This window comes from Periplaneta americana, chromosome 14 (genome assembly GCF_040183065.1).
Source record: "Periplaneta americana isolate PAMFEO1 chromosome 14, P.americana_PAMFEO1_priV1, whole genome shotgun sequence".
Classification (NCBI taxonomy): Eukaryota; Metazoa; Arthropoda; class Insecta; order Blattodea; family Blattidae; genus Periplaneta; species Periplaneta americana.
In genome coordinates, this window is record NC_091130.1 from 139,767,148 (window position 1) to 139,781,368 (window position 14,221).

Genomic DNA, 14,221 nt, shown 5'->3' on the forward strand with positions numbered 1-14,221 from the left:
TCTGGCTTGAATAACTGCATCCATACGTCTTGGCATGCTCTCAATTTCGTTAGCAATGTCTTCTTGAGGAATAAGTTCCCATTCTTCGCCAAATGCTCGCCTCAACTCTTGTAACGATTCTGGTCTCGGTCGTCCATTCTTAACACGCTGTCCCAGCATGTCCCACACGTGTTCAATTGGGTTCATGTCTGGACTCCTTGTTGGCCATGGAAGAACATGGATTCCCACTTCTTGGAGATAATCTCCGACCGCATGGGCAATATGCGGCCGTGCATTATCATGCATTAAAACAAAATTATCGCCTACAAATTGGCCAAATGGCACAACATGATCAGCCAAACATTCATTTATATACCTATCAGCTGTTAGTCTTCCATTTTCAACAAAAACCAACTCTGTACGAGCATCCATACACACTCCTGCCCAAACCATCACTCCACCACCTCCATACGGCACATTTTCGGAAATGCAACACTGTGAAAATCGTTCTCCCCTCCTTCTCCAAACTCTTTCACGTCCATCAGGTGAGCACAGATTGAAACGGGACTCATCGGTGAACAGAACACAGCTCCACTGTCCATTTCTCCAATCCCTGTGATCATTTGCAAAACGCAGTCGTTCAACTCGATGCATCCTGAGAAGTCTGGGACCAGTTGCAGGTCTACTTCATACCAGTCCACTTGCTTTCAACCTCCTTCTAACTGTTTTGGCCGAAATTGGGCGTCCATGCATGTTAACAAATTGCTGGGCTACACTAGTAGCTGGCAGGTTGCGCTCCTTAAGAACTCTCAACACCATATACCTGTCTTCATTTGGATTTGTAGCTCTTGGACGACCCGAACCTGGTCTTCTGGGATATTCTAGGGTCTCTCTATACCGTTTTATGGCATCATGGGTTGTGCTTCTAGCCATATTCATAACATTTGCAATGTAACGTACACTGCGTCCATCATCGTAAAGGGCTACAGCTCGAGCCACATCTTCAGGTCGCATCTTGTTTTAAGACAAATGTTACAACCCCACTTAAACTCAGAAAATGTAGAAATAAAGAAATAACGAATGATAACGATAATGAAGCACAAAATGGTTGAGACAAAATTGTTATAGCTGAGACTCCGAAAGCAAAATTGGAATATTTCGTTGTAATGGCTTGTTTATAAAACAAAAAACAATCAACAATGTATACACGTCTCCATAACAACAGATGGCTACCATAATATTGTATGAGAAGATAATGTTTTGCAAAATACCAGCAAATATTAAAGTGTCCGGTTTCTTTTGTCCCTGAGTGTATTATCATTAGAGACCAGATTTTAAAGGGTATCTCTTTTTTATATTTCAACACGATACATGAAATAATTAATTACGATGTTCAAAACTGTCTTCCACCGACCAAATTATATGGTTTTGACTTCCCTTTTTTCATTTTTAGTCCATATTCCCTTTTTCCCCCTTTTTTTAAAAAATCTCTTGTTTTGGCCCTTTTTTGATAGAATGTCGCAAACATTTAGATAATTTTCCTATATTTTGTCCGATAGGCCTATAACTTCCTGAGCAAGCGAGAATAAATACCGTTCTTCTTCTGATTCCAAACACTGAAAAACTAATAAAGTGTGCTGATTTAGAGTTCAGGATAAAAAGAAAATTTTCACCTCTGGTTTCAGTTGATGTTGAGCGATCATTTTCTGTTTATAAAGACATTCCGCATTTGAAGAGGCTGAAACATATTGAAATGTTGAATGTGACCAATACAACACTTTCCTTACGTTGTGAAGCGATAAATATAAGCTTGTGTGTGCTATGTGTATCCATGAATGTCCTGAAGTGTGTTTTCAATTAAAATAGCACCCTTTTGAGGCAGTAATATAGTCCTTTTTGAAGTTCCTTTTTGACTATATCAAATACAACACTTCTTATGTTGTGAAGAGATAAATGTAAGATTATGTGTGCCATGTATATTCATGAATGTGCTGAAGTGTGTTTTGGGGAGTAATATAGTCCTTTTTCAAGTCCTTTTTCTTTTTACTATAACTTTCCCTTTCTTTATCCTTCTTTTGATGAATAATTTTCCCTTTAAAATCCGGTTTCTAATGATCATATTACTCCAGACCTGGAAGCAATAGGTTGGCTTAAACTAGATAAGAGAAGAAATTTACATTCACTTCTCCTTCTCTTCGAAATCTTGAACTCTTCTATTCCTTCGTACCTGTCGTCTCGCTTCAATTACCGTACCTTTCTTCCCGCCACAATCTGAACAAACGCTCTCGCCATGAAACAATACTAACAATACCATCCCATCGCACTTCCTCATACTCATCCTCTTTCAAAATAGCCCTGCCAAGACTCTGGAATTCGCAACCTCCTAGCATCAGGAACTGTCGAAATAAAATTGAATTCAAACGCAAACTTACTAGGCACTTGGTCAGTAATTGAAAACTCGTTCAGACATGGCTTCTTGTAAATATTTCAATATCCGGTAATTTCATCACTATATAGGCTAATTTTATTCTAGGTTTAATTTTTACTTGTTCTTAACTTCTACAATAAACTGTCCAGCCTTTATTAATCAGTTAATCTTTCAGTACTTTGATTTTTATTGTATTTGTACATTTAATATTAATTGTAATTGTATTATTAATAATGTAGCTGTAATCTCCTGGTAGAAAAGAAGGGAAGGCCTCATGCCTCACCTCTACCAGGTTAAATAAATATATATACTACTGTACTACTTAAGTCCGAATATGAAACTACTTTATTCGTATTCCTGAATGGATTTCATCTCTTTGTATGTCTGAATAATCTTTCGTTTATACAAGGTGAGGTAGAATGAACTCATAATTTTGACTTACGTAATACCCATTAGATAGTTCAGGTGGATTGAAGCTAGGCATTGAATAACATTGGTCAAGGTGTTCCATTTAAGGTTAGAGTATCAATTGTTTAGGTTTACATGACAACGATTTCTGTTTTGTTACTGAAATCAACAAATCTGAACAAACATGCCTCGTTGGTCAGCAGAACATCGGGCATTCACTACTGAAACATTTTTAAAAAAAACAGAGACTCAGTGATAACAACACAGTGATTATTCAGGCGGCATTTCAACTTTGCAAGACATGAAAGAGTGCCGGATCCCAACACAATCAATAACTGGATTGAGAAATTACGAACACAGCTTCTGCAAGAGATGACAAACCTGCAGACAGAACTCGAATTGTGCGTACACCGCAGAGTATCGAAAGAGTGCGTGCTGCTGTTATTCGGAGTCCAAAACGATCTGCACGTCGACAAGCTGTTGCCCTTAACATATCCAACAGGTCTCTTCGTCGGATATTTCACATAGACTTAAATTAGCATCCGTACAAAATCCAAATAGTGCAAGAGTTGTCGGACCGTGAGATATCAATCCAGCAGATTTTTGGCTGACGCTTTATCCACTAAGCCATGCCGGATTCTAGTTCTGATGCCGGATTGAATCCTTCTCAGTTTAAATTCTACCTCTATGTAATAGTAATACAGTAATAAGTAATATCAAATCTGTTATTTTTATTATGGTGGTTTAACTGTGCAACAGTGGTACAAGTTTCTTTATAACAAAGAAACAAATAAAAACTTAAACTAAACATTCATGATAGTTGTATTTTTTTTTTTTTTTTTTTTTGCTACTTGAAAGAAATTTACATTTTTCCTCGTCTACTTAAATGAAAAATAATAGAGCTTTTTCACTTGTCGTTACAAAAAACAACATACTCGAAAAAAGGCAAAATTCTAAAAAAATTTCTGAAGTACCGACTGCGCTACCCAGGCACTGCAAAAAATGAACTATTATGATTTATGGATTACAAGACCTTCTCTACGTTGAATAATACTTAAATTTAAAAAAATAATAATTGTTACAAAATGGTTTTAAAAATATAAGCATTATTAAACGTTCGTGGATATTGTACGCAATTAGCGCAATGTTTATTAATTGTATTATTATCGCTCTTGTGTAATTTCCGAAATTCTGGCAGTTTTTCGTTTCCGAACCTGAAGAAATCGTGGTCTAGAGTTTAAAACTATTGTCAAGCCAATTCTGAAAGCACTTTCATTATTAAGGCTGGTATTCATAGTCGACACTTTATATCACCACTTTGCAAAGTGACACTTTTGACGAAAGTGGCTCTTTCATATTAGTGGTATTCATAGACTATTGAAGAAGTGCACTTTACAAAGTGTTACTTTACGCCAGCAAAGTGTAGAGTTACAATTTGGTTGGTAACAGAAGTCCCACAATGCCTTTCGAAACAAGTGAACAAACAATAACAAATTAATGACGTATAACCTACAAATTACAATGCTTGTGATTTGAACTGGCAGCCTAATTGATCGCGCGAGAATGAAAATATATATTTAAAGTTGTTTTATTTCAGTTTCTAGTTTTCGTTGCCGATAGTTTAGATTATTTGAGTCAGTTCAGATATATAACATTCTATTAAATATTTAGTGATACTGCTGGTGAAATTAGGTTAGGTTTTGTACAGTACATAGCTGATCCATTAATTTATATAGTTAGATTAGGTTTTGTACATATCTCTTTCATTGATTTATGTTGCTAAGTTAAATTTTGTATGTATCCGTTCCACTGATCTATATAGTTCAGTTAGATTTTGTACATATCTTCTATTAGTTTAAATATAGTTAGGTTAAGTTGGACTGAGTAGGTTACGTATCTGCTTCATTGATATATCGTGTTATTTCCTTTATTTTAATTTTTGTCTTTTTCGTGAATAATGAATAGAAGTAAAAAAGAATGAAATAAACACATTACTACTGTTATTATTATTATTATTATTATTATTATTATTATTATTATTATTACTATTTTCTCTCTCTCGCTTCCATTATTGCCTGCTCTTCAGGAATATTTTGAATGCAAAATGTTTCTACAATGCAAAACAAAATAGGCCTAATAGTATGAGATCTCTTTTCATGGTGAGGTTATGACTGCACATGACCTAGAGACAATAGACGTATTGCTTACCGGCGTGAAAATATATATTACCGGTATCAAAACAGTAAGCCTAATGATTATATCAACATCAAGATAAATCTTATCTCAAAATACAGGTAGTCAACAAAAATCAAAATCATTTTAAACCCAATACAATTATGGAATCTGCTTAGAAGGCAGGCACGTGAGGTCTCTCAATGCTAATTTAAGATAGTTATGCCTACATTAGATTAAAGTTAGTTTAATATTACTTAAGTTAATAAAAAATAGGTTATATAGGCATATTTACCTACATATCACTTCATCGAATTGAGGTCATAAATATACGAATGTTACTACAGAAATGCCTGAACTATAATATTATATATATTAATGTATGGTACATATCTGTAGCATAGAATTTTAATGCAGTCAATAACCCTGTATTATTGGAGACACTGGCAAACCTGTATTATTCGTTTTTGTCAACCAGTCATCGAAAATATAAGCAATCTCAATAAGTTTCTTTATCAAATCGGAACAGTTTTTTTTAATTCTATAGCATTATAAAATTCCACGGGATTGTCTTTAGGCCTATCTCTAATGAAGCGCTTTCGTACATTGTCCACTAGTTGTGCTACCTCTTCTGCACGTTCTAATAAATAATTCGACAACTTCCAAGACGTCAGCATTTTTCTATAAAAAGTGGCACTTTCGGCTCAAAGTGTGGTCGGAAGTACACTTTCATCCAAAGTGATCCTTTGCACCAAAGTGTCGACTGTGCAACGGAAAAGTGATACTTTGCGTGTTCCAAAGGACACTTTAATCGAAAGTGTCGACTATGAATACCAGCCTAAAAGAGGTTCCTTAATAATGTTGGATAGAGAGAAAGGAAAATACAAAAATCTGATAAGCAAGATACGACGAATAGGGTAGATGTGGAATAACCTCCCAACCGAGCTCTTGGATAACCGTTTTTGTAATGTTATCAGTACGCGGACGGGCATTATCATGCTGTAATCTTCCCGGTCGTTTTTCTTGAATTGCGGCCTCAATGGGACTGGGTTGTTCGTGATAAATCTCAGAAGTAATAGTTAACGTTCCTTGGATTAAATTCATAGTAAATTACCCTTCTTTCTTCCACATTAAATAGAGAACAGAACGAGACGGGCCGCGTGGATAATTATTTACACTTCTGTTTCCATGGTACCAAGAGTGACGTCATCGTATTAAACGAAAGTGGAACAATTTTATCTGTACGGGTTTATTTTAAAGTGTCACGTTAATAGCATAACAACCTTTTGTTCTCTACGGACGGTCTTCGAAGACTATTACACTTTTACTACGCCATACTACTTTTGACCAATAAAACGGTACGAAAGGACGTCTTTCAACCAATCATGGCTGCTTATCGCACAATTTTATCGCTTCCCTAGCATTTGTTTATCACTACCCCAGCATTTGTTTCTTTGCCAACATTTCAAACTGCAAATTCTTTACGGTATTATAAAACACGCTTTGCGATCGTAATTTGTTTCCCGCATAGATAGTCGACTGAAAATGGCGGCTCTGTTCAAATGTTTTAGTGAAGCTAACATTAGTGAAATATAATTTCAGTAAGTCAATTAATATTTTATTGTATAAGAGTACTTTATTTCTTCTAATCTTTATATACTTTCTTCTAATCGTGTAATAGTCAATTAAATCTCACTCGGGTTATGATTTTTGTAGATAAATCAAAACCTCTAGTGAGATTACTGCTGATTAAAAATTGCATTTTGTGTTGAAATTTCGATTGAGGATTACATCAAATAGTTTTAAAAGAAGAGGTTTTGGTACTGCAGTGTATGCCCATACAACAGTTTTGAAAAGGAATTCAGCATATTTTCAAAAAAATATTCCTAACAAAAATCAATTTGACACATCGTAGCTCAATTAAATTTTTGTCCTTACTCTACGGTTATGTTGTTGCTGGTCCTATGCATAGGCATTCAACAATGAAGAATTTTTTGTACAGTAGTGGAAAAAAAAAACCGGACCAACCCTTGTAGCTGATTTCAGAGCGTTGTTCACTCCAGAGCACGATAGACTGGTAACTAAGACTTTCGTGTTTCGAATCCTGCCTGGGAAGGAAACTTTTTTTTGTTCCTTATTCAAATTTATTCCCAATACTTTTCGATTGCTGGTAAAATTCATGTTCTGGGAATAATAGTAAAATATCGCTGCAATCGAAAAGTATTGGGAATAAATTTGAATGAGGAACAAAAAAAAATTTCCTTCCCAGGAAGGATTCGAACCACGAAAGTCTTAGTTACCAGTCTATCGTGCTCTGGAGTGAGCAAGGCTCTGAAATCAGCTACAAGGGTCGGTCCGGTTTTTTTTTTTTTTTGCCATTACTGTACGTCATCTTCTTGTGCGTTTATAAACAGATTTTATATTAGCAACACTCACATATTCACAGCCATCATGGACTGAAAGATGTAATGGTTTATAAACATGCTACATCGATATAAGCAAAATAAATTATGAAAATGTAACATATATATATATATATATATATATATATATAATATTATCGCTCTGTTTAATTAAAATATAAATAATAATAATAATATAATAACAATGAATTTAATAACGTTTTGTATGCTGTCGTAAAGCTGAAATTGCATGTATTCTCACACATTATTTCAAATTAGTCAAATTTAAAGAAACGATGTAAAAGTATGGTGTAATTTATACATATAGCGAAAGCGTAACAACCTTGCAGCTTGAAAGGGACGATGGAGTACACGTAAATGGATAGAAAACCTATATTACGTTTTGTGATTAAATGCACGGTTAATTAGAAAATTACGTTTGAAATTTCAGCAGTCCGGCAACATCGCCGCTAACACACACTACTCGTAACACAGATGTAAGAGATCAACGAACTCGGTGTGTCTCGGTAGGTGAGCTGCTCTCTGCATCGACGTTGCCACTTGCTCAAATCGTGAAATTACTTTAAATTAGAGGTTTTTAAATTTAAATGTACATGAAAACCGTTCATGCTATTGAAATACGATATGTCAGAAGGATAAATTGTTCTTTATTAGATTTCCTTTCGATATGGACAACAATCACGATCCTACTCGCAATAGTTACCGAATAAGAAATTGTTAAACATTTGGGAAAATACATTTTTTTAAACTACCAAGTTTTTACCAATATGATGACACAGTTTTTTTGTTATATACAACATGAGCTATTCATTCTGGAAATATACATTACTATTTCACTTCCACCCTATATATTTTTTAAGTTATGTTGTAAAGTGATATTATGATCGACAGGTCGATAAATGTAGTCGTGCGATATATCGTAGTGTTTTGATATTTGAGCGTTTTTGACACTTGAAAGTTCGTTAGTTCAAAGTTGGACATGGCAGCAGGACGTTCTGTTGATTGTAATCGACGAATTACAATCCGAGGAGTGTGAAGAGTTGGTTTACTTTTTTAAGGCTCTATGGAATTATTCCTTCGAGGTTTGTGAAGGCTAATGTAGCTTCTGGAGTGAAGTGTAAGGTAAAGATTTGTAAGTGCTTTGAGAAATGTGGTTATCCCTAACGGTTTATTTGTGTTGTTCGTTGAAATAGTAGATCTACTACGAAAAATACACAGTTTTATTGTTAGTTGTTTTCTACTGAACAGAATGTTGCATTCATTTATGCATAGCTGTATGGTTTACTGTACATTGGAAATAGCGCCCTAAAATGTATTTCAATATTCACACAGTTTATAATTATGTCTGTGATTTTGAATTTTGTTGTGGGCGAATAACTGGCTACACTAGCGATGTTAATGCTTCCTCGTACTCCGCTTATACACCTTCAAGTGTTTAGAGCTCTCTCCTCAGTCATACTAACACAACTTTGGTGACATTACGAAAGTTTCACACTAATATACACTCACGCTATGCTTTGCATATACGAATCTGTGACAGGTTAGGTTAGTTTAGACTTTTATATGTACCTTGCATATACGAATCTGTAACAGGTATTATGCCTTGCATATAGGCCTACGCTGCGTAAAGGCTGGTGATTTTTTGTTTTGTGATGTTGTCGCTAATAAGGTAGTATAATTGCGGATTTTAACTTCCGAAATCACGAGAAGTAACTCAGCGCTAGTTTTTATAACCTATAACTTAATATAGTCTCTATTTTCATAAGAAATTTTATGAAAACCACATTTTCTTTTTTTTTGTGTAAGGTATGTTTTTTATTATTTATTATATCATGGTATATGATGTTTGGAAGTTTTGTTGGTGTGCCAAATATTTGGGGGATTAGGGGGTGTAGTCCCCTAAAATGTGGTAAAATTGTATATTTTATATCCAGTGGTTTTCGTCAAATTCCTTACGAAAATGGAGACTATATTACATTAATTCAATATTACCGCCGTATAGTTACAAATACGTTCGTGACGTCATCAAAGACATCACGGCTCTTCCATTGTTGGTTTGAAATGACCCAAATTTCATCAATATCAAATATCACTAGATAAAAAAATTTAATGTTACATTAAAGAATTATAGTGAGTCGTATATAAAATAAAGCTGATAAGTAGAGTTAGGAAAATGCACTGCTTAAAATTAGTCTTGCAATGTACTATAGCTAATATTTAGAAGCAGAATACTTGTGCACGGATCAGTCGGCAGCCTCCAGTAATGCCAGAGCACAGCTTAGTACAGCCCAGTCAAAAGCAGCATAACAGACTAACGACCTATATGTATGTTACGAATGCCACGGCCAAAATTAAGTAAAACAGAGGTTCATCCCTGCAGTGGCTGATTGGTCAAATCTTCAGTATGTCATACAGGCGATCCGGTTCGAGTCCCGGTGAGGCCTGAGATTTTTCATTGAAAAATCCGTAGTGACACTTCTGGCGGACAAGATCGCAGTTGGGTTTTTTCCTCAGGGTTCTCCCGTTTCTACATCATTTTTAATTTTCAAAAATTGTACGTTAAGTACTGTAGGCCTATCCTGTTTCTGAATTCAAAAACAGTGTGCCAGAGTACCTATTCCTCCACATCCAATTATTATCCGATTAGGTACGTGGTTGTACGCAGGCAATAATATTATTACGACAATTTCCAATCAGTAAAGAAAGTGATTGTCATTTGATTACAATAATGCCAGGGCAATCAAAATATTCCAAAAAACTATTTAATGATGCGCAGCCACTGAATATAATATAAATTATATTTGGTTGAATTTTGCGCTTTTACAATCTGCTCTTGAAGTTTTACAAACATCTGGTGCAAAACTTCCTATTCAAATAACACTTATCAGAAATACTGTTCATAACCTAAATCGTGCTGAAAATGAAACTGAGAAACGCATATCTACAAAGATGAAAGGGATCGTATTACATAATTTAATTAATTAATTCTGGAGGAAAGCCTCTCCATGGATTTTAGAAGTTCTGAGCATGTATAATTATTCTATATTAAATTCCCATAATTTATGTGCGTAGATTATTACGGAGGTGGGGAGACTATGGTTTTACGTTTTCGATTTTTAAAGTTTTACACATAGTTTTGGATGGTAACGTAAAATTATGTTTGTTGATAGGCGATGTTTACTGCTTAGTGGCGATCAGAGTAGGTTAGATTAGCTTAGTTTAGGTTGGGCAGTTAAGGTTAGGTTAGTTTAGGTTCTAATAGGTTACAGTCGAAATTATGTTTCCGAAAATTTTTGTATTACCTTTCGAAATTCTAGCATAAAATAGTCGTTTGTAGGGGGTGGGAAAAGTTTCCAAAATCGTGGAGTGGTCGTCCTCCAGAATTACCTTAAATTGATAATGATTTATTCATCACCAGTTTAGCAATATAACTTCAATTTGTAAGGCTAATCAACACAAAATAAAAAAGTACTTAATAGTCTGAGTTATTTCTCTTGAATCAACTGTACTGCTACAAGCATCAGACTGACTGTCGTTCAACCCCATCCCCGCCACGCAAATATATTACGTTGCACAGAGGGCGGAATATTTTATTCTAACCCTACTGATGAGGGAATCGAAAGAAAGATATCTTAAAAATCAAACTCGAATCAGAGAATAATTAATTTCTGTCTACAAAAGAAGATTACCAATTGAATTAACTAAAAGCGTAGAATTTAATCTTTTTTTTTTTTGTATTGCATTTATTCACATTCTATGGTATTCTTACATTTCTTCACAGCTAGAGTATGGACCATGTCTAAAAAATCTTAATAGTACTACAAAGTCTTCATTCATAGTGACAGTCTAGTTGAAATGTTTACAGAAGAATTTTACAACCAGTACAATACAAGGAGTTATTATCGATACTTGATTCCTACGGTACATGAAAGAACGCAAACGAAAATAAAGGTATTCGTTAACAATAAATAAAGCCACTCTAAATGCAGTCATGTAATCTTAGTGTTAAAATGACAAGTGTTTTCTCTCAAAAGTTAATTTAATAGGCCTATTACAATTTAAAGTTCAACAGAAATCAACTTACAGTCATTCGTCTGTCGTGATTTTCAGAACCAGGCTGATTTCCCCTTTACACCTCCAACTCAGAGAAAGAATACCAGTGTGCTGGAAGCGAAAACTGAATTTAGAAACAAATATAAATAATGTCCAGTATAAAAATTGCCATAAATTATATTTGTGATTACCTAATTAGTCTATATATGTATACATATATCTTAAAAAAAACACCTACGGCAAATTTCATAAATGAAATCGTAATCAATATTTCATGTGAACTACAACAAATCGCTTCAAATTCCTATCGAATAACAGCATTACTACAAGCTTATAAAAACTTGCTCCACGGCCGGTAAAAGTTAATATTAAGCCTACTTCACAGGTAAAGAATCCTAATACTTTTCCTGAGCTCTTCTAATTTCAACACAAATTTCCAATACGATGAGCTATAGCTAGAAGTATGTATGAATATAGCAGAGTAACTTTAATTATGCTCAATTAGGTAATAAAAAGTTATGATCAAGAATGGGCTTGGAATTAAGTCAAAATAAATTAGTTTCGTGAGTGTAGGGCCTACTTTAATTAATTATAATGTAAAAATGGTGATACAGCACATGTTATCGTCATAGCCTATTTGTAGAAGCTGATCATTCCTACGCAGTGTTCGAATTGAATGGGGGAGACGTCGAGGAATTTCCCCTCTTCTGGAATTCCCTCTCTGACTATAATATATTGTAATATTATTAGTACCACACCGGCCTGAATAGAGATATTGTTTCTGAAATTACATTTTCCGAAACTTACTTTTATTTTCTGAGCGGCGGTCGAAACATTTTCGCCTCAAAAGTGAATTTGCCATAGTGAGCTTATTATGATGTCGTTTATAAATACCACCTGGATTTCAACATTTAAAAAAAAAAGTTTTCCATTGATATAAAAATAGTACTAGCCTATATTAAAACATTTTAGATTGTCTTTTTTTTTATTTTATTTTTTTAGAACTATGACAGGAATACCAGTCTAGTATATACAGTCACGCAGCTCAATACGTAGTAAATATGCAAACATTAGATAGTTGCTCACCACTAGGATCACTAATATCGCCTCATTACAGGCAATGCAAAATAGTACCGTCAAGGTCTATTGTTTCTAGCACCCTCAAAACTCAAGCTTCGTGACTATATAGTAGACTGTGGGAATACTATGTGCTTGTCGTTTTCATAAATGTTTGTTGCTATTGTTTTCATAACAAAATTTTGTATAGCTATTTATTTGTGACTCATCTAGTTTCTAGTTGTCTATAAGTCATAAAGTACGATAAAAACAAATTCAAAATTTCATGCCAGGGTAATAATAATAATAATAATAATAATAATAATAATAATATACTAATACATGGCTACATTACTTGTATAACAAATTTGATAACCGAACATGTTATAATATTTATATAAATACTAAAAAAAAAATATATATATATATATATATATATGGTACGTGAACAAAAAAATATCCCCCTCTCTACCTTTTATCAAGTCGAACACAGTTCCTAAGTAAGAAAAACAGAGATACAAAATCACATCATCGTAATTAATCTTAAACGCAAACAAGTTTAAACATCGGCAGTACAAATGAAATGCAAACACACAATAGGCTAGAGTGACAGCTCAGTTCCTTTAACCGGGATCAGGAGTAGTTAAGAGCTGTATGACTTTAGTATTATTTTAAAATGAGAACTGTTGTAGCCTATATGAGTTAAAAAAACATAGGAAATGTAAACAACCAAAAATAGGAAATAGCTACTACAGTACAAATAAAAATGCGTTTACTGGAACTTATTCGTATATTTAGGCATAATCCTTCATTAACCAAACCTAATATAATAACAAACACAACTCAATACAAAGAAAGAAATGTCAAATGCATGAGTTCCCTCCCCCCTAGTTGAAATTTCATGAAAATGCTGTCCGAACACATTCCACAAACTCGGTTTTCCGATAATATCTCATAGTTACCGGTATAAATTTTAATTTCATGTTCTTGAGACTATTTAATTTACTATCACAAAAAAGCTATATATAAGTTAACAGTTAATGTCAAAAATCAAACCTCTCAATTCAGAAAAATCACTTCACTATGAAGTTGTACAGGGCTTCACAAGTGCCGGCAATGAATTCATTTTTAAGTGCATATTGTCGAGCGAATAGAAAAGGGGCACATAGAGACGCATATAAGGTAGAAATGAAAACACTGTCATAGGCTACACATTTTCTTTGGACCTATAGAATATTTACTGCTTTGTTTTATCTACTATCGCGTCAGTAACACTGATGTTTAAACACTAGTTATTCTTAAAAATGAATGTCAATATCTAATGTCAGTTTAATTATCGGTATATGAATTTATACAAACTTATATTACAACTAATTTTAAATTAATTTCGTAATTCCCAATCATCACAAAACCATCTTACAACATGTCATACTAATATCATAAAGTCAACACGTTTCTTTTCGAAACTTTTGACAACTGCTGAAAGTCTACTGTACGCATGCACGTTATTGTCAAATTGTATTTTTCTGCAATTAAATGTTATCTCAGACATAAAACCAATACAAAATGTTTTACGTACTTTAATGAACTGGAAATCCAGCAAAATAATTGATCACAAATACCACTTCTGTAACAACTATTGAACCATTCAACGCTATGATCATACTACACACAACTTCACTATCGCCATTGCAGCGCTGCT

At 34.1% G+C, this 14,221-nt stretch overlaps 1 protein-coding gene across 2 annotated transcripts in view; it reads right to left on the bottom strand.

Annotated features, from left to right (window-relative positions):
- The window catches only part of LOC138713759 (uncharacterized), a 567,666-nt gene extending 553,446 nt beyond the window's left edge, over nt 1–14,220 (bottom strand). Inside the window, exons 1-2 of one of the 2 annotated variants that reach the window (XM_069846151.1) lie at nt 14,099–14,220; nt 11,495–11,574 (exon numbers count right to left, since the gene is read on the bottom strand). The gene's annotated coding sequence lies outside the window, so the exon portion shown is untranslated. The remainder of the gene's footprint in view (nt 1–11,494; nt 11,575–14,098) is intronic. The other variant, XR_011335985.1, reaches the window with a different exon arrangement.
- Nucleotide 14,221: the final 1 nt, after the last annotated feature.